The following is a 22,734-nucleotide window of genomic DNA, read 5'->3' on the forward strand; positions in this document are numbered from 1 at the left end:
GCCTCGGGCCCATGCACCCATGTGGGAGACCCAGAAGAAGCTCCAGGCTCCTAGCTTCAGATTAGCTCAGCCCCATCCACTGCAGCCATCTGGGGAGTGAACCAGTGGATGGAAGACTTTTCTATTCCTCTACCTCTCTCTGTAACTCTTTCAAAGTAATAAAACAAATCTTAAAAAAAGTTATCCATTTCAAAAAAAAAATCAGTGATGAAGTCAATGATGAAGAGATCTAATTGGGATCTATAGTGGCAAACCAGTATCAAAGTTGAAGAAAACTTGGTAATCAAATTCTGATGATCTCTTTGCAAGAGCCAAGCACCTGGAATCAACGGACATAAAATTGGACAATTTTAGAAGACATCTACTCATAATCATAACTGGTATTATGATCATTGCCTTTGTTTTTACTTGCCTTTGTTTTCTCTATTATAACTATGAATAATGAGGCCTCTAAAGGAGCAATGTAAGTTTTATACTTTTAAATTAAGAATGTAAGGGGGGTGTATGTATACATATAGTAGAGGATTGATTGTTGTTCAGGTTACTTAACATTATCTATGGACTTAACAAAAACACCAACCTCCTGTGGGTAGATATTGTTACATAAATTACATCGGCTGGTATAAATGTCCTCAAGTACATTATCAACTTTAGCTTAAGCCACCTCCTATTCAGTATTTAGCTGAACTCCAACCCATTAACTCATTAGAAATCCAGTCTAGGAAAAAGGGATATGAGTATATGAGTTAAGAGTGAGAGAATGGGCCAGTGCCATGGCTCACTTGGCTAATCCTCCGCCTGCGGCACCGGCACTTCAGGTTCTAGTCCCGGTTGCTCCTCTTCCAGTCCAGCTCTCTGCTGTGGCCTGGGAAGGCAGTGGAGGATGGCCCAAGTGCTTGGGCCCCTGTACCCATGTGGGAGAACAGGAGGAAGCACCTGGCTCCTGGCTTTGGATCGGCACAGCACACCGGCTGCAGCGTGCTGGCCATAGCGGCCATTTGGGGGCTGAACAAACGGAAAAGGAAGACCTCTCTCTCTGTCTAACTCTGCTTGTCAAAAAAAAAAAAGAGTTGAAAAAAAAAAAGTGAGAGAAAGAGAATGAAGAGGGTAAGAGACAAAGAGTCATATCTCTATTTCCCAAAGATAATGAAATACTTCAGATAATCTACCACTTTAAGATTTAATAAAGGGGCCAGCATTATGGTGTAGTAGGTTAGGCCACTATCCTCAACTCTGGCAACCCAAATGGGCGCCAGTTCCTATGGGTGCCAGATTGTGTCCCAGTTGTTCCACTTCTAATCCAGCTCCCAGCTAGCCAGCCTGGGAAAGCAACAGAGGAAGGCCCAAAGGCTTGTGCCCCTGCACCCATGTAGGAGACTCAGATGACCTCCTGTCTCCTGGCTTCAGCCTGGTCCAGCCTTAGCTGTTGTGGAGAGTGGACCAACAGATGGAGGGTCGGTTTCTCTCTCTCTCGTTTAAATAAAATGGAAAATTAGTAGCTGTTGTTAATTTCATGGTATCAGTTCCTACCTTTCATGTATGGGGGTACTTCAGAGAGTTCCTGAAAGGGGGCCAGCACTGTGATACAGCAAGTTAAGCCACCACTTGTAACACCTGCATCCCATACTGTTGCACCAGTTTGAGTCCTGGCTGCTCTACTTCTGATCCAGGCCCCTACTAATGCACCTGGGAAAGCAGTGGATGATGACCCAAGTACTTGTGCCCCTGCCACCCAGTGGGAGACCTGAATAGAGTTCCTGGCTTTGGCTGGCCCAATCCCAGCAGCTGTGGCCATTTTGGGAAATGAACTAGCAAATGGAAAATCTTTGTCTCTCTTTGTCTGCCTATTACTTTGCCTTTCAAATAAATAAATCTTTCAAAAATTCATGAAAAACAAAGTTTATTTTGATGCAATTTTTTAAATCCATGCATACAAAGGGTCTTCAAATAGTTCATGAAAATTGCATATTATAAAAAACTGCATGGATTTTTAAAAATTTTCCCATATTAAACTTATCTTTTATTTTAAAATTTTAATTATTTATTTATGTGAAAGACAAAAAGATAGAGATGGATGGACAGAGATCTTCCATATGCTTGTTCACTCTCTGAATGCTAGCAACAGAAAAGGCTGGGCCTGACCAAAGCTGGGAGCCACAAAATTAATCCAGATCTCCCAAATTGGAGACAGGGAACCCAACCAGTTGAGCCATTACTGATGCCTCCTAGGATGTTCATTATCAGAAAGGTGGAATCAAGAATGCAAGGAGGGGGGGAACTGGTGCCGTGGCACACTTGGTTAACCCACCGCCAGCGGCGCCGGCATCCCATATGGGCGCCGGGTTCTAGTCCTGGCAGCTCCTCTTCCAGTCCAGCTCTCTGCTGTGGCCCAGGAAGGCAGTGGAGGATGGCCCAAGTGCTTGAGCCCCTGCACCCGCACAGGAGCCCAGGAGGAAGCAGCTGGCTCCTGGCTTTGGATCAGTGCAGCGCCAGCCATAGCGGCCATTTGGGGAGTGAATCAATGGAAGGAAGACCTTTCTGTCTGTCTCTCTGTCTATAACTCTACCTGTCAAATAAATAAAAAACTAGAAGAATGCAAAAATGCAAGGGGGACTCAAGCCAGGCAATCTCATATGGATTGTGGACAATCCAAATGGTGTCATAACCACTGTGTAAAAAGGCTGCTCCTGGGGCTGGTCCTGTGGTATAGGAGGCTAAGCCTCTGCCTGCGACACCAGCATACCATATGGGTGCTGGATCATATCCCGGCTGCTCCACTTCCAATCCAGCTCTCTGCTAATGGCCTGGGAAAGCAGTAGAAGATGGCCCAAGAGCTTGGGCCCCTGAACCCACATAGGAGACCAAGAAGAAGATCCTGGCTCCTGGCTTTGGATCAGCCCAGCTCCAGCTGTTGCAGCTATTTGGGGAGTGAACCAACGGATGGAAGATCTCTGTCACTCCCTCTCTCTCTGTAACTCTCTCTCTCAAATAAATAAATAAATCTTTTTTTAAAAAAAGGCTGCCCCTAAACTTTTATTTCCATTAACTTTTAGAAGCACACTTGTATATTGAAATGGGTTCATTACTCATGACAAATATAACATATTAATATGCTAATTTTTTGTTTAGAAAACTTCTATTTAAAAAATATAAATTTCGAAAGTACAACTTTTGGATTACAGCGGCTTTTTCCCCCCATAACCACCCTCCCACCCACAAACCATCCCATCTCCTACTCCCTCTCCCATCCCATTCTTCATTAAGATTCATTTTTAATTATCTTTATATACAGAAGATCAACTTAGCATATATTAAGTAAAGATTTCAACAGTTTGCACCCACACAGACACACAAAGTATAAAGTACTGTTTGAAGACTATTTTTACTGTTAATTCTCATAGTACACCACATTAAGGACAGAGATCCTACATGGGGAGTAAGTGCACAGCGACTCCTGTTGTTGATTTAACAACTGACACTCTTATTTAAGCATCAGTAACACAGGAGGCTCATGTCATTCAAAGAAAACTGGGTGTCGGCCATATAATAGGCACTCTATCATCTTTGCAAATTTCCTATAAACTATTCTAAGTTTACTAATAAAAGTTAAATACAAATTTCTTAAGTGAAGACAACATTTTTCCATGTGACAAGCACATAAAATACGTAAGACATACTAGACAGTGTCATTGAGAAAATATTCTTGGGCTCCCCTTTTTTTAGCATATCTCTTAAATTCAAGGAATCCCTTAGACTCCATTAGCTAGAACTTGGATTAATAAATTTACATAGCAAAAACTCCCTACATTTGTGTATTTGACTTTATGGTAGATGTATTATCTTCAATTATTTAAAATACATCTAAAACATAGTGAGTTATGTTGTTCACTATTGTCTCTACTAATGAATGAAGCTAGAATCAAAAATTACTAATAATATGCTAAAGGTTAACTTTACTGAACTTTTCATTGATTACATTCGGTGTGCTCCCTTCTTAGAAGCCAAGGACATGAGTTAGAGATGGAGCGGGTAGAGTGAGTAGAGCAGCTGGTGACAGCACTCTGATGGTGCTGACCAACTCTGGAATGAAACTTGCATTAATTCCTTCTCCTTTATCCTTTGCTCCCTTTGAATGTGATGATTTCTAGGAATCAATCTTCTTTATGCATTTGGTTTGAGGCAGCCTTTAGTTTATGCAATGTACAGCAATATTATTTTGCAAAGCTCTCAGTTCTTAAGACAAGGGAACCTGAAAAAAACACATCTCGGATTGTTATTATCCCTTCAGATCAACAGTCCAGTCACTGTTATGAGATAATATGAAAGGAATTATGCAGAAAAGCAAACCTTCAGGACTGCATCTATTCTGGCAAAAGAAGCATAGTAGAGAGGCACAAACACACTAAAAATAACTTTAGAAAGTGAATTCTTGCCAAGTCAAAAAAAATTACTGGGCCACTCTCTCTACTCAAATGTTTTCATAGAGGTTTTAATCATCAGGCAATTAAATTCTAGGAGGTACAGGCAAATAGGAAAAGCTTGGAGGCTGGGAGATAAAGCAGATGGGAGAAATAGCTGGACATAGGAGCATTCACAAAAATAGGTATTCCCTAAGTGACCTTGAACAAATATTCATCAAAATGTGCACTTTAATGTCAATTCTCCTCAACAGCTGAATACATGTCACTATTTTTCTGTTGATCATTTTTTATATCTACTTTTTTATTTTTATTTGACAGGTAGAGTTACAGACAGTGAGAGAGAGAGAGAGAGAGAGAGAGAGAGAAAGGTCTTCCCTCCATTGGTTCACCCCCCCAAATGGCCACCACAACCAGAACGGTGCCGATCCGAAGCCAGGTGCCAGGTGCTTCCTCCTGGTCTCCCATGCGGGTGCAGGGGCCCAAGCACTTGGGCCATCCCCCACTTCCCTCCCATGCCACAGCAGAGAGATGGACTGGGAGAGGAGCAGCCGGGACTAGAACAGGTGCCCACATGGAGTGCCGGCGCCACAGGCGGAGGATTAACCAAGTGAGCCACGCGCTGGCCCCCATATCTACTTTCAATTTTTAACAAATTCAATATCTTTCATAGATACAATTCTAAGAATATAATGATATTCCCTTTCTCCCTCTCTCCCCCATCTTTCTTTCCTCCTCTCCTCCTCTTTCTTTCAAAGCTTTATTTTATTTATTTTGAAAAAGTTACAAAGAAAGGGGGAGAGACAAGAGAGGGAATCTTCTATCAGTTGGTTCACTCTCCAAATGGCCACAGTGGCCACGCCAAAGCCAGGAGCCAGGAGCTTCATCCAGGTATCTCACATGGGCCATAGTGGCCCAAATATTTGGGTCACCCCGCTGCTTTTCCCAGGCCATCAGCAGGGATCAGAAGTGGAGCAGCCGGGACATGAAACGGTGCCCATATGAGACACTGGCTTCACAGAGGGCAGCTTTACCTGCTATGCCACAACACTGGCCCCACTATTATTTTTTAAGATAACATATTTTAATATACATGTGATAATTAAACATTTGAAACATGTTAACTGCATATTCCTGTCTCCTAGTTAAGGTAACACTTGAAAGAACAACCAAAAAATCATGGGAAAGGTCTCACTCAGCAAGAAAGATGTATAGGGAGTCTCTTACTTATAAAACAATCATTTGGGAGTACAGTATCGTATCGAAAGAGAAAAAACAGTAACTTCACAGTGGAGGTACCTGGGAAATAAGTGTGATTTGATTAAGGTCAACAACAACAGTGGAAAATCATGCTGATAATATATACCCTTGTTATGTTGAAGAAAATGGCACTTCACCTCTCCAGTCCTCCTCCTAAACAGAATAACCACAGTCTAATTATGAGAAAAACATCAGACAAACACTAACAGAGGGATGTTGTACAAAACACCTGACCACTACTCCTCCAAACTATCAAAATCACCAAAATGAAAGTCTGATAAACTGTTATATCCAAGAAGACACTAAGGAAACATGATGACTAAATATACTGTGATATCCTGGATGCAATCCTGGAATAGCAAAATGACACTAAAGGGAAACTGAGGAAATCTAAACAAAGTATAAAATTAAAGTAAGGTATCTGAGGCCACAGTCGTGGCACAGCCAGATAAGCCCCCACTTGTGATGCTGGCATCCAGTAACAGATGCATTAACAGGAAGCTGGATCAGAAGCAGAGCAGCTGGAACAGAAACACAGACTCTGTTAATGCATCTGAAAAGGCAGCAAAACACAGGCAAGTACTTGGGTCCCTGACACGCATGTGAGAGATCAAGATGGAATTCCCAGCTCCTGGCTTCAGGCTGGCCCATCCCTGGCTGTTGCAGCCATTGGTTAAGTGAACCAGTGGATGCAAGATTTCTCCGTCTCTCCTCCTCTCTATGTCACATTGCCTTTTAAATGAATAAATAAATCTTTTTTGGAGAAAGTAATGTATCAGGGCTGGTATTGTGGCATAACAAGTTTAAGCTGCCACATGTAGCACCAGCATCCCATATGGGTGTCAGTTCGATTCCTAATTGCTCCATTTCTGATCCAGTTCCCTGCTAATGAACCTGGGAAAGCAATGGAAAACGGTCCAGGTGCTTGGGCACCTTCACCCATGTAGGAGACCCAGAAGAAACTCCTGGCTCCTGGCTTTGGTCTGGCCCAGCTCCAGCCATTGCAGTCATTTGGGGAGTGAATTGGCTGATGTAAGATCGATATCTCTCACTCCTCCTCCTCCCAAACTCTGCCTTCCAAATAAAATATTTAAAAAAAAGTAATATATCAATATTGCTTCAATTGTGAGAAATATACATTACTAGTGTAAGATGTTAATAGGGAAACCATGAGGTATATAGAAAGTCTTTGTAGTCCCTTTGTAAGCGTTCTGCAGATTAAATCTATTCAAAATAAAGTTCTTAAAAACATTTAAAAATATTTTTGGGTTATCTGACTCCCCCATTCAAATCCTGTGCTTTGAACCAAGTATCAGAAAAAGAATGACTCTTGGATATCTACTGTATGAGGAAAAAAAAATCCTGCAATCAATTTCCTGTTGGTCGTAATCATCACCAGGTGGAATGAATTTTGCCAAAACAGTGCTCTTAAGTCAAACATGAAACAAATTTAGTCAATGGCAAAACTGGGATGAGTGACCTTTAACAATGCAGTCAATCTATCAGCAATGACAATTTGATGATTGTAGCACAGCTCTGGAGTATAAACACAGCCAAGAATACCCACATCTAAACCTTACTACTGCGCTTCACATGCTTTAGGTATAAAACCAGAAACAAACACAACCTAAATTTCAGCAAAAGAAAAAAAAAACTGTACAATAAAATCATAGGCATTATTTTTTCACAACCACTTCCTGGATTTGAAAGCCATTAGATAAAAGTGTGAATTCAGAAGTGGTAAGAGGTTAGAAAATACTTACGTTTACAGTCCAGGTTTAGGTTAACCAATTAGACCTTGTTTACATTTCGGCTGACATCCCAGGACATCAACTAATGAAATGGGAGCCAGAGAAGTGCTAAAAGTAGTTAATTATCCATTATTATCAGAAGCAGTGTGGGGCCAGCGCTGTGACATAGTGAGGAAAGCCGCTGCCTCCAGTGCCAGCATCCACTTCCAATCCAGCTCTCTACTATGGCCTGGGAAAGCAGTAAAAGATGGCCCGAGTCCTTGGGCTCCTGCACCCATATGGGAGACCTGGAAGAAGCTCCTAGCTCCTGGCTTCGGATCAGTACAGCTCTGGCCATTTTGGCCATCTGGAAAGTGAACCAACGGATGGAAGACCTCTCTCTCTCTCCCTTTCCTTTGCTCTATAACTTTTCCTTTCAAATAAATAAATAAATCTTTTTTAAAAAGCAGTGTACTTAATTTTAAAAGTAGATAAGTTAATATAAATTGCATTTCATAGTTTTTACTTAGCCACTTTGAGACTGAATGTGTACTTTCTGAAATTCATATGCTGAAATTATAACCTCCAATATGATAACAGGAGTTGGGGAGAATTTTTTGATTGATTATATTATGGAAGTAGGGCCCTCCTGAATGGAAGTAATGCCCTTAGAATAGCCCAGAGGGGCTGGCACTGTAATACAGTGGATAAAGCCTCCACCTGCAGCACCAGCAGCCCATAATATGGGTGCCGATTTGAGTCCCAGCTGCTCCACTTCCAATCCAGCTCCTTGCTGTTGGCCGGGGAAAGCTGTGGAGGATGGCTCAAGTACTTGGATCCCTGCACTGGCATGGGAGATCCAGAAGAGGCTCCTAGCTCCTGGCTTTGGCCTGGCCCAGCCCTGGCCATTGTAGCTATCCCAGGAGAAAACCTGAAGATGCAAGACAGACCGACCTCCCTCCTTCCCTCTCTCTCTCTCTGGCTCTGAATAAAAATAAATAAAATAAATCATAAAAAAAGTTTGTTATCCCTTCCTTTCTGTTCTGTACCATGTGAGAAGACAAGTAGAAGACCTGTCCTCCAGAAAGAGCTCTCTCACCAGATACCAGATCTGTCAGAGCCTTGAGCCTGGACTTTTCAGCCTCTAGAACTGTGAGAAATAAATTTATATTGTTTTAAACCACCCAATCTGCTGTATCTTGTTATAGCAGCTAGAACTGAGACATCATAGTCAACCTTTATTCAAAGTTTTTACAGAACGCTGCTCCTCAATACTATGCACCCACATTGCTTGGAAAGCTTGTTAGAACACAGATTGCTGGCTCTACCTTGGGTGTCTGATGTAGTAGGTCTGAATCAGAGGCCTCAGAGCTGCATTTCTAACAGCTCCTAAGTGATGATGATACCCCCTTTCTTATCATCTGCAAACATTCCAACATTAGAAAACTTATGAACAGCAGACACTAGTCTTGTTTATGTGATTCCTTTGACTCTTAGACCTATCATTACAGTCTATTGTGACCTGAAATTGATCACTTGGACTAGTGAGGTAGCACTGGCACATGCAACCTTGATGGGATTGTATTGGAATCCCCTGGCACATTTCTAACTCCACCACTTGGGGCAAGTCAGCTAATATAAGTACCTAAATAAAATCTAAAACCAAATTTATTTGATTTGGGAATTTTCTGCTCCTGTTATTTTGCAACAAATATGGACACTGTCACTGGGCAGAACAGTAAATAAATAAAAGCATGCATGTCCTTTTAGCTATTGTTCTAGAGGAAGAAGCAGAAACAACTGGTTCCATAATTCATTATTAATTATAATTGCAGGAAGAGCTATACAAGAGAAGTACAAGGTGCTATGAGACCCTGTAAGACTGGATGATCTGACCTCAGCTGGGGCTAGGAAAGGCTTCTTTAAGGATACATGCTTGCTCTTGGTTCTGAAAGGATAAAAACAGGGTACTTAGGAAGAATATTCCAAACAGTGGGAGTAGCATGCAGTAGAATGGTAGAGCCTTGAAGGAAGACCAGAGTGACTGACTACAGTACAGGTCAGAGATATTGTTACACAGTCAGGCAGGGTATTGCAGGCAAAGTAGGTAGTCTGAATCTTACTCTAAGCGTAAAGGGAACTGCTAGGGATTTGTAGCATGACAGTGTGTGTGTTTTTTTTTTTTTAAAGATTATTTACTTGAAAGTCAGAGAGACAGCTCCAGCCATTGGTTAACTCCCCAAATGGTGGCCATGGCCAGGGCCAAGCCAGGATCCAGGAGCTTCATCTGAGTCTCCCACGTAGGTGGAACACTTGGGCCATCCTCTGCTGCCTTTCCCAGGCCATCATCAGGGAACTGGATGGGAAGAAGAGCTGCTGGGATATGAACCAGCACCCATATGCGATGCCAGCATTCCAGGTGACAGTTTTACTTGCTATGTCACAATGCTGGCCTCTTAAATGTGTGTTTTTAAAAGAATAAGCCACGTTGTCTTGGAAAGATGGTTTAGAGTGGAGAGTAGATCCAAAAAGAGAAACAGTCTTTGGAATCTAGTGATGGTCTGGGTAACATGGAATGAGGGAGAAGAATATAAACAGCCAAGGCTAAATTCCATGCATTTAAAAAAATGCTATGAAATGATCAGGAGTGCTTGTCCAGCCTGACTTTTATTTTTCTGTATGGCACAGATTGAAAGGAAAAAAAGATTTTATCTGTGCCTAGGAAAAGACTAGGCATATGAAATACTTAAACAGTAGATGACAGATCAAATATGCCCTTTTTCCAAAAATGGAAAATTCCTTTAGAGAGCATTATATATTAAGCTCAAAGTTAACCTTATTGTCTCCTTTCACAATGTGGAAGCAAGCACTGACAGGTTACTCATCACATCCCACAGTCTATGAACCTTAACAGTACCTTCTTTTTACATTTCTGGTGGCATTCATCACTTTCCATCTTGTACTTTCATTATATACTTATGCATCTTATCTCAGCTTTCTAAACTATAAGTTCCTTAATGAAAGATAATGATACTACATCAAAATCTCCAAGACAATCTGTATCCGCAACCATGACACTGGAGGCTAAAAGAGCATTAGAAAAAAAAAAATCTTTTTAAAGCAGAAAACTATTTTCTTTGGTGCCAGACAAGTAAGTTTTCCTTAAAAGAAAAAAGCAACGCAGGAGAAAAAAAAAGGTGTTACATAATTTATGTTAAAACATATTTAAAACAGCACCCAAATGTAATTAAAGAAAATAGTAATGGCTGGAAAATATTACCTTCTGTAACGGAAAGCACTACCAAGCAAGATTTGAATGATCGGGGCCGGCGCTTTGGCATAGTGGTTAAAGCTGCCACCTGCAGTGCCCGCATCCCAGACAGCCGCCAGTTCAGGTCCTGGCTACTCCACTTCCAATCCAGCTCTCTGCTATGGCCTGGGAAAGCAGTAGAAGATGGCTCAAGTCCTTGGGCCTGCACCTGCATGGGATACCCAGAAGTCGTCCCTGGCTCCTGGCTCTGGATCAGCCCAGCTCTGGCTGTTGTGGCCATTTGGGGAGTGAACCAGCAGATGGAAGATTCTCTGATTCTCTCCCTCTCTCCCTCTCTCCCTCCCTCCCTCCCTCTCTCTCTCCCTCTCTTAACTCTGCCTTTCAAATAAATAAATCTTAACAAAAGTTTTGAATGATCTTCAATTTTTTTATGTCACTACATTCTCAAAACTACATTGACATGGCTCACTAAAATAGAGTTGTATAGCAGATTCAGATAACAAATAATTTCTACACTTAGGAAAAATTCTACCCCCACCCCCGATACTCCTACGAACCAAGTATGTAAAATAGTCTGGTTTCAGAGTGAGCTTGGTGATTCCTTTCTTCAGGAGCTAAGCTTACCCTCTACCAAAGAAGCAAGTCAAAATCTTTGAGTCCAAAATCCCATACACAGTGCTTCAGTCCAGGTGCTAGCATTGTAACTCATTAGTTTAGCATTAATTGTTTAAGACTTATTGAACTGCTTGCTCTAAGTGAAACTGTGGGATAATGGTGCCTTTTCACTAATTAAACATTTTCCAAAAAAACTGCAACCCCACCCGACACTCTGCTTTCTTTTCCCTCTATCACTAGCATATCACAATTATTTACTTTGTACATTGTCTGTTTCCATGTCTACCAATTGTTCTTCCTTCCTCCTGAACACCTGGGATTTTCAGCTATAAACTACATTTCCCAGTCTCCTCTGATAATAGGGAGGTCCATGTGACCATGAAGACAGGAGAACTCACTCATTTACCTGGGAACCCTGAATGGACTCGTAAGACAGAGGCTGAGGGGCTGGCACTGTGACACAGAGGATAAAGCTGCCACCTGCAGTGCCAACATCCCATATGGGTGCTGATTCAAGTCCTGGCTGCTCCACTTCCAATCCAGCTCCTTGCAGATGTGCCTGGGAAACCAGCAGAGGATGGTCCAAATCCTTGGGCCCCTATATCCATGTGGGAAGACCCAGAAGAAGCTCCAGGCTCCTGGCTTTGGATCAGCCCAGCTCCAGCTGTTGTGGCTATTTCGGGAGGGACCCAGCAGATGGTACAGCTCTCTCTCTCTCTCTGCCTCTGCCTCTCTGTAACTCTGCCTTTCAAAGAAATAAATCTTTAAGAGAAAAAAAAGAAGGAGGCTGACTACTTTCCTTGGACTGTTATATACCAGAGAAACAAACGGTTATGTTTTCTTTTTTTTTTTTTTTTTTTTTTTTTTTTTTTTTTTTTTGACAGGCAGAGTGGACAGTGAGAGAGAGAGACAGAGAGAGAAAGGTCTTCCTTTGCCGCTGGTTCACCCTCCAATGGCCGCCGCTGCAGCCGGCGCACCGCGCTGATCCTGGCAGGAGCCAGGAGCCAGGTGCTTTTTCCTGGTCTCCCATGGGGTGCAGGGCCCAAGCACCTGGGCCATCCTCCACTGCACTCCCTGGCCATAGCAGAGAGCTGGCCTGGAAGAGGGGCAACCGGGACAGAATCCGGCGCCCCAACCGGGACTAGAACCCGGTGTGCCGGCGCCGCAAGGTGGAGGATTAGCCTATTGAGCCACGGCGCCGGCTTGTTTTCTTGTCCACTATATTTTGGAGTTCACTGTAATATATATTTATGCTTTAATCTAACAATACCTCCCCACATTAGAATGTAAAGTCCTGTTTAACTCACCAGTGTATCCCTAGAAAATAGGATAGTACCTGGCACATGGCAGGGTATTCAACAAATATGTATGAATTGATTAAATAGACAACCGTGTTACTACATCCCCCTAGACATCTCCAAATCACTGTCTTGGCCTCAGGAAGTTGAGATTACAAGATTCAAATCGCTCCCAAGACAGTGCCTCAGAAGTCTCTTTATCTTATTCATTGCTATCTCCCCCTTTCCCCACTGAGTATGCCCTGCAGCCTGCCTAGCTTTCCTTCAGTTTCTCCAATGTGGATGGATGGCTCTTACCCAACTCTGGGCCTTTGAACAAGCCAGTTACTTTCCACATCCTTTAGAGAACTTATCCCTCATTCCTTCATTTATGTGCTCAAATGTCATCTCCTCAGACATATCCTGTTTTTATTTCTGTATCCTATTTGTTTTATCCATAATATTTATGAAAATGAGCAATTAAAGTATTTGTTGGATTTCTAAATTGTAAAAAAGATAAGGGCCAGAAATAAATGCACCACTTTGGTTTTTATTTACCATTTGCTTCCCACTGCCTAATATAGTGCCTGTTATGAAAAGCTAATGGGGCGGGGTGGGGGGCAAAGGAAAGAGGGTAGCTGGATACTGAGTATCATAAGAGAGGTAGATTAGCAGAATAAGTTTTTGTGTTTCACAGCACAGTAGGGTGATGAAGAAGTTAGGGACATGCCATCCCAAAATAAAATGAATTGGTATATTGATTATTTCAAGATGAAATTACTTGAGTAACTGTAACTTCAGAAAGGGCCATTTGGTTTGTCTTTTCCTACATGCAGCAAGCCAGAAAGTCTTTTGAGAGGGCTGCCCTTCATATACCAGGGCTTAAAAATGGCCTTGATCCCTAGAGACTGGTAATTGGGGGCTGCAATGAACCTGAATAAGCAAACTCTGTGAAGCAATCTTATCTTCCACTAAATTCTATATCGCTCACATAATAGGATCTCTAGAATTTACTATCTTAATTCAGAGATCCATGTGTCCTGTCATTCTTTTACAAATTTATTGTTCTTTGTCTAAATTATAAAAGCATTGTGCCTTGGTCATTCCTGGGGACTTCACTGTCTTCGAAGGTTCCCATGGACAAGGGTACTTCAAACAATTCCTGGGAAACTGGAATTAAAAGACAAGTTTATTTTGGTGCAAAAAACCTTTCAAGTTTATGCAGAGCTTCTTCATAATATGCATTTCTGTGAACTTTTTGAAGACCTCATACACATGAAAAATTACTAAAATTTGTGTGCTTTTCTCATGTTAATCAACTCATATTAATTGGGTTCCCAGATCCAGCCAAATAGCCTACATAAGAACTAATGCAGGTAGAGATCTCTCTCCCCTACAGTGACTAGTTTATAACAGATTATATATTTGTTAGTAACTAGAATAGAGGAATTAAAATATTCTAAATACAAATAAATGATTACTGTTTAAGCAGACAGAAGTGCTGATTACCCTGATTTGGTCATTATACATTATATTCATTACTAAATTATCACAATTTACTTCATAAATATGTACAATTATGTATCAATTAAAAATATTTTTAGGGGTCCGCATTGTGGCACCCACAGTAGGTTAAGTCAACTGCTTTCGATGCCCACATCCCATATCTCAATACTTGATTCTAATCCCAGTTAGTCTGCACTTTTTTTTTAAGATTTATTTATTTATTTGAAAGAGTTACACAGAGACAAAGAGAGGCAGAGAGAGAGGTCCTCCATCCACTGGTTCACTCCCCAATTGGCCGCAATGGCCGGAGCTGCGTCGATCCGACGCCAGGAGCCTGGAGGTTCCTCTGGGTCTTCCACGTGGGTACAGGGGCCCAACCACTTGGGCCATCTTCTGCTACTTTCCCAGGCCACAGCAGAGAGCTGGATTGAAAGTGGAGCAGCTGGGACTAGAACCAGGCCCATAAGGGATGCCGGCACTGAAGGCGGCGGCTCCACCCACTATGCCACAGCGCCGGCCCCTAGTCTGCACTTCTGATACAGTTTCCTGCTAACACAACAGGCAACGGATCATGACCCAATTACTTGGGTTCCTGCCACTCATATAGGAGACCCAGATGGATTCCTGGCTCCTGGCTTCAGCCTGGTCTAGCCCTGACTCCTGCGAACATTTGGAGAGTGAACCAGGGGATAGAAAATCTCTCTCTGTCCCTCTGCCTTTCAAATAAATAAATCTTTATACACACACACACACACACACACACATACACATACAAATATGTGTGTGTGTGTGTATAAACAAACTGCACTAAAAATGTTGAATGTTTTGGACCAGCACTGTGGTGTTGCGGGTAAAGCCAATGCTGGCATCCCACACGGGTGCCATTTTCTGTCCCAGCTGCTCCACTTCCAATCCAGTTCCCTGCTAAAGACATGGGAAAAGCAGCAGAAGATAGCCCATGTGTTTGGGCCCCTGCCACCCAGGTGGGAGACCTGGAAGAAGCTTCTGGCTACTAGCTTCAGCCTGGCCCAGCATGAGCAATTGCAGCCATCTGGGGAGTGAACCAGCAAATGGAAGATTCTCTCTCTATATATATGTCTCTATCTTTAGATCTCCATCTGACTTTCAAATAAAATAAATATTTTTTTAAAAAAATTGAATGCTTAAGCATTTTGGTATAGCATTTTAGCTCTCCATATATACAGCCTTCAAATGTCCTTGACTACAATCCTGACAACTATGTAAGTATCTATTAATGAGAATGTAAACCAACACATACCTTGGCATGTTCTTAATTGCTGTCTTAGTATTATAATTCCTCCTTTCCACTACTTTTAGTTGACCGAAACCACTTACAATTTTAGTTACTCCTATTGGTAGGATGTACTACAAGAAGCTTCTATCAGATGGTCTCAATTGCAGGTTCACATGGGAAAATACAATTCAAAATAAATGATTATTAGACATTGAGGCCATGCCAACTGGCCTCCCAGGACCTCAAACCCAGAACTAAAGTACCTCTGGTTTCTAAGGTCATGGTTATCAAGTCATCAGTTTGCTTCTGGATTATGTAATCTGAAGCAGTCCTGTACAGAACTATGTAGGCAACAGCCAAACTGCACACTCTGGAATAGTCTGGAGGTACTCAGTGAAACAAACTTGAAACAATGCTGTTTTTAAATAATGTTTCCTTTGGTATCTTGTCTGATGTGGTTCATATACACAAGCCTACACATGGGATAAAAGTTCTCTGAACTAAACATACATAAAGGCAGGCACATGTACACACACACCGGAGTAAGTGCAAATTGGGAAATGTGATCCCATCAGTGGATGGTATCAATGCCACTATCTTGTTTTTGACATTACAAAACAATTCTGCAAGATGTTACCATTGGGAGAAACTAAGTAAAAGGTTCACTGGATCTCTGCATTTTCTTATAGTTGCATGTGTATTTACAATTATCCCAATTAAAATTACATTAAAATACTACTGCCACACAGACATACTAGTATGCTACAAAATTCAGCTGGTTATATGTTAAGGAAACAGGAAGGAAGATCCTGGGAAAATGAAAGAAAAAGAGGTGGAAGTGGATATGAAACTTAATATGGGGGGCCAGTGCTGTGGCACAGTGGGTTAAAGCCCCAGCCTGCAGCACCAGCATCCTATATGGGAGCCTGTTCGAGTCCCGGCTGCTCCACTTCAGATCCAGCTCTCTGCTATGGCCTGGGAAAATAGCAGAAGATGGCCATTCTTGGGCCCCTGCAGCCACATGGAGACCAGGAAGAAGCTACTGGCTCCTGACTTTGGATCGGCCTAGCTCCGGCCATTGCGGTCATTCGGGGAGTGAACCAGCGGAATGGAAGACCTCTCTCTCTGGCTCTCTCTCTCTCTGTAGCTCTTTCAAATAAATAAAATAACTCTTTAAAAAATAAACTTAATATGGGAAGAGAGTATTAAAAGAATATAGCGATCTCTGAAAACATAATTGTATAGCCTAAATCTATTTCAGATCAGAATGTCAAAGAATTAAATATGCCAAAACATTTAATTCAATTTCTGCATTTTAAACACCTGAAAAATTAGCCTCAAAAAATAACTTGCTAAACTTTAAAACTTTTAGAAAAAAACCAACAGGAGACTAGCATTCCAATTTTGGCATAGGGAAGGACTGCTTAAAGATGATCATAGAGCCAATAAATTTAATATTAAAATCAAGAACTTGTTTATGAAAAATAAATTTAAAAAAATCAGTAAGAGGACAAGGCATCAACTTATATTTGCAACATACTCCGAGATAACCAATGAATGATTAGTGTCCTGAGTATGCAAAGGACTCTAATAAGTCAGTATGAAAAAGATAAACAACTCAATAGATAATAGTCAACAGACATGAACAAGTATTTTAGATGGGAAACATAAACGGCCCATAAATACATGCAAAAACACCTTCATTCATAATCTGAGAAATGCAAGTATCAGAATAAAATTAAATTTCACATATACTAGATTGGCAGAAAGGAAGAAGTCAAAAAATACCAAGTGTTGAGAAAATATGAAGCAATGAAAACTCATACATTGCTAGTGGGAAAATGTAGTAGTACAATCACTTTGGAGAACAATTTCATCTCTTCTTGTCAAGTTGCACATTCTAAGATGTATCACTATGTGTCTCCGTAATATTTCCTTTACATATATCTGTGTGTATGCACACCCAACATACCAACAAGCATGCATGCATATGTATACAAACATATGCCACACAGAGGAAATATCCTTTTATACACATATACTAAAAAAGACATTCTGTTCATAGCAGCACTGATAATAAACAAACAAAACTGCAAATAACCAAAAAGTCCATCAGCAGAAGAACAGATAGTTCCTAGTATATTCCCAAAGACAAATATTATTCAGCAAGGACAGTTAATGATTTATAGCAGTATAAAACCTTACAGGGCCCGGCACTGTGGCTTAGTAGGCTAAGCTTCGGCCTGCAGTGCCGGCATCTCATATGGGCGCAAATTTATGTCCCGACTGCTCCACTTTCAATCCAGCTCTCTGCTTGTGGCCTGGAAAAGCAGTGGAAGATGGCCCAAGTGCTTGGGCCCCTGCACCCACGTGGGAAACCCAGAGGAAGCTCCTTGCCCCTGGCTTCGGATCAGCCCAGCTATGGTCATTGCAGCCATTTGGGGAGTGAAACAACAGATGGAAGACCTTTCTCTCTGTCTCTCCCTCTCTGTAACTCTGCCTCTCAAATAAATAAAAATCTTAAGAAAAAAAGTCCTATAAAGAATCATAGTCATATAATGTCAACTTAAAAAGTATATAAATCATTTTTGTAAGGCTCAAAGAAAGTTAAATGATGTATTATTTAGGTTTACACATATATGTGTTAAATCTATTTTTTTAAAGCAACAGAATAGTTATAACAAAAATAAGGCTAATGGTTACAAGTGGTGGGGAGGCAGATGGATTAGACAGAAAAGAATATAGGGAAAATTATATTGCTAATGCTCTAACTTTCAATTTGGGAGGCAGACACATAAACATTTACTATTATACATATATTTTACAGCTATCCTATATGCACTAAATGTTGTATTTCTAAAAGATAGTGTTTCAAAAGAAGTAGTGATTTTCTCAAGGTTATACTTCGGGTGAGTGAAAGCACCATAACAAAGAAGAAGTTTCCAGCCCTATACCCTCAAAAACTTCCAGAATGCTAAGTATACACATTAGGAACTAACAGTTACTAATGCAACATGAATTTCATGAATATTTAAAATCATTGTTCCAAACATGGATTCCATAATTCTACTATAAATCTCCAGATCTGATTACACTTGATTTTATTTTTATTATATGGACTTCATTAATGTATTTAATAAGTAATAAGTTTGAATTTGTACAAGAATATTTTAATTGCATCATCTTACATTTCAAAACAGATATATATTTTACTGATACATTTTGTCAATGTTTAAGGTCTAACCTAAACTAAAAACTGATTATGTATTTTCAAACATACTTTACTTATAGATTTAATTTCATGAAATAGCTCCCTTACCTGGCTTTCATCCTTTGGTTAAAACACTGGCTACAACAAGCATGGCCCCCAATTCTACTCCACCAATTTACTACTGGCTCTCAACTATATACATTGTAATTGTCTACTTAGTGCCCCCTCCTGTCTCCTAGCAATGCTCAGCCAATCGACCAACTGCATCTATCTACTGTTCTGCAATTAACTGTGTTAATGAGTAGAGCTGAGTAAGAGTACCTTTTGAGAAATAATAAAAGGTGCTCCCCTGGAAGCTTGCTCATGATATTATTAATTGTTAATATTCTAGTATCAAAACATTGTCTCCTGGGGCCAGCACTGTGGCACAGCAGGTTAACGCCCCAGCCTGAAGTGCCAGCATCCATATGGGCGTCAGTTCTAGTCCTGTCTTCTCCTTTTCTGATCCAGCTCTCTGCTATGGCCTGGGATAGCAGAAGATGGCCCAAGCCTGCACCCACGTGGGAGACCCTGAGGAAGCTCCTGGCTCCTGGCTTCAGATTGGCGCAGCTCCGGCCATTGCAGTCAATTGGGGAGTGAACCATCGGATGGAAGACCTCTCTGCCTCCCTCTCTCTGTAATTCTGACTTTCAAATAAATAAATAAATCGTTAAAAAAAAAGAATACAAAACTTTAAAAAAATTGTCTCCTCTATTAGTGTTGTTAGCTAAGCTTAATTAATTCTAGAATATAGTGCTAACAAAGGCATGGACATACATGGATCCTCAATCATTCAGGTCAGTATAAAACTAAAAAGTACAGCCACTATTAATTGCCCAAGAACACAAGTTCCTTAAATTTGCCATTGTTCCTGTCTAAAGTGAAGACAATTCAGTTCAAACTCACTATTGTTACACGAGAATTGAAATCTGGGGCAGATTATAGTCAAATGAGCGATCAAAAGATGGAGACCTGAGGAAGGCATTATGGTGCAGCCAGTTAAGGTTCCACTTGTGATGCCCTCATCTCATGCTAGAGTGCCAGTTTGAGTCCTGGCTGTTTTGCTTTGAATCCAGCTTCCTGTTAATGCATCCCAGGAGACAGCAAACAATAGCTAAAGGGCTTGGGCCCCTGCTACCCACATGAAGACTCAGATAGAGCTGCTGGCTCCTGTTATAACCATTTGGAGAGTGAATCAGTGGATAGAAATCTCAATCAATCTCTCTCTCTCTCTCTCTCTCTCTCTTACACACACACACACACACACACACACACACAAATAAATTTAAAAACTTTAAGTAGTCAGCCCATAGAGAATAGAATGGTGGTTACCATGGACCAGGGAGAGGGACAAACAGGGAGTTGTTTAGCAGGTATAGTTTCAACTTTGCAAGATAAAAAAAAAATTCTGGAGATTTGTACACAATGTGAACATACTTAGCAATATTTAACTCAACATTTCTGCTTTTTATCACAATTAAAAGTTAAAAAAAAATTAAGAAAAGCTGTAGAAAGTAGTTTGATAGTTCCTCAAAAAAATAAAACATAGAATTACCATATGACCCATCAACTTCACTCCTATACACTGAAGAAAACAGAAAATATACAAAAATATGTGCAAAATGTTCAGAGAGGCATTATTCATAAGCCAAAAATGTAAACAATCCAAATATGCATAATCCGATGACCAGATGATCAAAATGTGCTACATCCAAACAATGGAATATCATTCAGCCATAAAAATAAATGAAGTGCTAATATATGCTACAACATGGATGGGTCTTGGAAATACTACAGAAAATGAAAGGAGTCACAAAGAACCACATATTGTATGATTCCATTCATGTGAAATGTCCTGAACAGGCAAATTCAGAGATAAGAACATAGACTGATGGTTGCCAGGAGTTGTCACAGCAGAAGGGATTAGGATCAACAGCCAGCATAGAGTTTTTTTATGAGGTAGTACAAATATGCTGGAAATAGATGGTTTTGATGGTTGCACAATACAGTAAATAAACTAAAACCACTTAAGAGTATACTTAAAAATGGTTAATTTTATGTTATGGGAATTATTATTTTAAAAAGTAAACAAAAAAATGAGGAAGAGTAGAAGTGATATCAGCAAGTTCTCAATATCAAGACAGCAGTGGAAAGTCATCTGTAAAAGATTCTTCTAATACTAACGTAGGACAGACTGGAGATGGCAGGAGTGAATGAGACCATCTATTGAGAATGCCACATAATAGTAGTAGCTTGGACTTGGATGGTGGTAGATTTGGGCATGAAGAGAAATGAATGGATTTGCTAACATTATATGTGGAGAATAAAGGAGTATTAAGGATAACTGCTAAGTTTCTAGCTTGAGCTACTACGTCAGCAATAGTGCCATTTATTGAAAGGAGGAAGATGGGAGGAGAAATAAATATGAAAAAGGAGAGTTGCTGATAGCAGCAGCAGCAGATAAAAACATGCCATCAAATGGGCATGGTGACACACTGGTCATAAGGCACTGAAATACAATTCATGTTCCAGTAAGCCAAAATGAAGCAGTCAAGCCTGAACGTCTATCACAAGTAATGTTATCTAATGGCAGTGAAATAGAAGTGTAACAGTAAAGAATATGCTCATAAGCAAAGGCCCGATCCTCAACTTTTTAAGTAAATTGCTGCCAATATTCAAGATAATAAACCAGCACTGTGTCCTTGTGTAAAGTTCCCAGAATTGGACACCCATCATTTAAGCAAGGCAACTAAAGTAACAAGGCATATAATCTTATATGAAGTAGTGTCGATATATTACCACAAGTGCTTATTTCATCCCAGTCCTTACCTATCGTTCCTGCAACAAATTAGAAGATTGAGGACATGGGGTTCAGAAAAGAGCATCTATGAGAAGATTCTCATAGTTATTGTTGTGGAGACCTAAATCCACCAGATATCCACTTTTGTGCCCACTTCCCTCTTTTAAACTCTAATTTTACTACAGAAAACATAAGAAGACATGTAAAATGAAAAGTTTTGGTCTGGTTCATTACAGACTAGATATCTGTGCCCCACCACCCCAATTCACATCTAGAAATCCTAACCCTCAATGTGATGGTATTAGGAGGTACAGCACTAGGGAGATGAGGCAATGTGGGTGGTGCCCTCATGAATGAGACTAGTACCCATACCCACAGATTTCTTTCCCTCCCCTTCCACTATGTGAGGATATATTAAAAAGATGGCAGTTAGCAACCTGAAAATAGGCCCTCACCAAAATAAGGTCTGTTGTTTATAAACCATTCAGTCTATGGCACTTTATCATACCATCCTGAACTGATGGGGGAGTTGGAATCTATACCTTCTAAATTAAGTGGCTTCCTTGCTGTCAAATCTTCAAAAAAAAAAAAGACACTTATTTTATTTATTTGAAAGATAGAGTTACAGAGAGAGGTAGAAAGAGAAAGAGAGAGAGAGAGAGAGAGAGAGAGAGAGAGAGAGTTAGTTCTTCCATCCGCTGGTTCACTCCCCAAATGACTGCAACAGCCAGAGCTGAGCCAATCTGAAGCCAGGAACCAAGAGCTTCCTCCAGGTCTCCCATGTGGATGCAGGGGCCCAAGGGCTTGGGCCATCTTGTACTGCTTTCCTAGGCCATGGCAGAGAGCTGGATCGGAAGTGGAGCAGCCGGGACTTCAACCGGCGCCCATATGGGATGCCAGCACTGCAGGCGGCAGCTTTCCTGCCATGCCACAGTGCCGGCCCCTCTGTTAAGTGTCTTAAACAATAACCCTGCAGCACTGCTCAGGTGAACTGCCTCTTCCTTTAATGAGGTTGCCTAGCCTTAAAATCCCATGACGTTCAGTCCTTTGTATCCTTAAAGGTAAAATACACATGTAATTCCTTTTATGAAGCTTTCCCCAGCCACTTCAACCAGAGTGAGTACCAGTACATCCTTATGAATGCCTACTACAGTTACTATGTGTGTCCCTCAAAAAGATGGGACTGATAACCTACTGGTTTTGTGAAAAAGTTATTTGCATGTGTTGTCGTCTCTCTCTTCTGCCACACATCAAGCTACTGGAAAGCAGAGCAGTTCCTTACACACCTCTATAGCACCAAGTAGGGCATAAATGTTCAAAGCAAGCTTGTGATTCATATGAATATTTTCAGA

The 22,734-nt window shown here is 40.9% G+C and overlaps 1 protein-coding gene across 24 annotated transcripts in view; it reads right to left on the bottom strand.

Moving 5' to 3' along the window:
• ATP11C (ATPase phospholipid transporting 11C) overlaps nt 1–22,734 on the bottom strand; it is a 207,749-nt gene that overhangs the window by 174,166 nt on the left and 10,849 nt on the right. The window lies entirely within an intron of this gene.

This window comes from Oryctolagus cuniculus, chromosome X (genome assembly GCF_964237555.1).
Source record: "Oryctolagus cuniculus chromosome X, mOryCun1.1, whole genome shotgun sequence".
Lineage (NCBI taxonomy): Eukaryota > Metazoa > Chordata > Mammalia > Lagomorpha > Leporidae > Oryctolagus > Oryctolagus cuniculus.